General features: G+C 30.5%; 1 protein-coding gene across 12 annotated transcripts in view; it reads left to right on the forward strand.

Annotated features, from left to right (window-relative positions):
- LOC108753513 (RNA-binding protein lark) overlaps window positions 1-1,571 on the forward strand; it is a 20,903-nt gene that overhangs the window by 14,155 nt on the left and 5,177 nt on the right. The window lies entirely within an intron of this gene.

The raw sequence follows: 1,571 nt of genomic DNA on the forward strand, positions 1-1,571 counted from the left end.
GTCCAATAATTTGGTAGATTAGGGATCGATTAGAGTTATGAGTTTGTCAATTACTTAGTCAAGATTATGTTTAATCAAATTATTTGTTAAACAACCATAATTGGACATGTAATTTAATTGTAATTGCATATGGGAATAATATTTAGATTAGACATCCTGGTTTATATAGACGTTGCCCTATATTGTTAATATCATTGGAAATTAGTGTCTCTTCATAATTCATCCAGGACGATTTCACGTTTACGTGTGAAATTGTATTTCACGTTTCATGTGTTCCTGGCTCGATGATTATTTTTTTCTCAGTTCTATTAAACGAATTTCTCTCGAAGCCTCACCTGCCTTTCATTTCGATATTTTACTCTCAGTAGAGTGGGAAAACCCAGAGACATGTATGACAAGATGTACATATAATACAGTACAATGTAATGTTTTCGCACTCATTGGGCGTGCAGTCATACGTTGATCATTCCCGAATTTTATGGTTTTTTCATGACAAACGTCAATGGGAAATTTAAATTAGTCACGCGATGCACGCCCGATGACGAAAAGATTTCAGCATTTGTATATAAATATAGGATGTTCCGAAATCACTAGAGATATTCTGCCAGCTACACGAATCTCGTGACAAAATCAGGAACAAGTAGTGAAAATTTTATAAGTGGCATATTCATACTTTGTTTGAATGTATTTCTATAAAATGATAAAATTTGAGAGAATAGAATTTTTTATTAAATTAATTGCTTAAGATGCTTTTTTTAATTTAAATTCTTTTTAATCTAAATTGCTGTAATTTTTGTTGTATTTAAAACAACTTGCATGTTTTTCTGGCTTGTCTAAAAAGATTATCCGATGATTCTATAACATCCTATCTAGTTCAAGTAATATTCTTTGTGCATCTCACGTGTTGCTTTGAACCAACAAAATAAAGGAGATTTTGAACTTAGCAACGTTGTCGTTTTCCTTCAAATATTGATCATCTTAAAGTAAAGAAAACAATTTAAAAGTACAAGGAGAGTTTTATAATTTCTCATAGGTCTTCGAAGAATCTTTACACGATCTATGTGTATATCATCTGTTTGTTATTTCGCGAACCACTATCGTATTCGTTTTACATATTAAGCGATCTATTCGAACTGATGCGTTGTCGATTCCCTTCGTTTTTAAGACGCTCATACCTTTAAGCGTGTCTCTTCACCGAGACGTGTCTTCTTCTCTCTTTTCTCCTCTGTAATTGCTTGTTTCAGTCTCAGTAGTCGAAAGTAGGGATTGCTACGGGTTATAGTTTTGTAAAGTTCAAGTTTCGATGTTGTAGATGTTGGGAACAGCAATTGTACGATCTTTTTCTCTGAAAAAATCTAGTAATAGACACTAATTGTTGAGCGAAATAATTTTAATTAAATGTTTGATTAATATTACCAAAAAAATAATTTTATTTCCTAAATATTTAATAAGCATTAACAAACATAAAAATGTAATCAACCATTTGGTAATCATTACTAAATATTTTTAAAAAAATATAATTATTTTTGATTATATTAATTGGACATATGATTGAAATTATTTTACTTGAC

The sequence above is a fragment of the Trachymyrmex septentrionalis genome, unplaced genomic scaffold, assembly GCF_001594115.1.
Source record: "Trachymyrmex septentrionalis isolate Tsep2-gDNA-1 unplaced genomic scaffold, Tsep1.0 scaffold7, whole genome shotgun sequence".
Lineage (NCBI taxonomy): Eukaryota > Metazoa > Arthropoda > Insecta > Hymenoptera > Formicidae > Trachymyrmex > Trachymyrmex septentrionalis.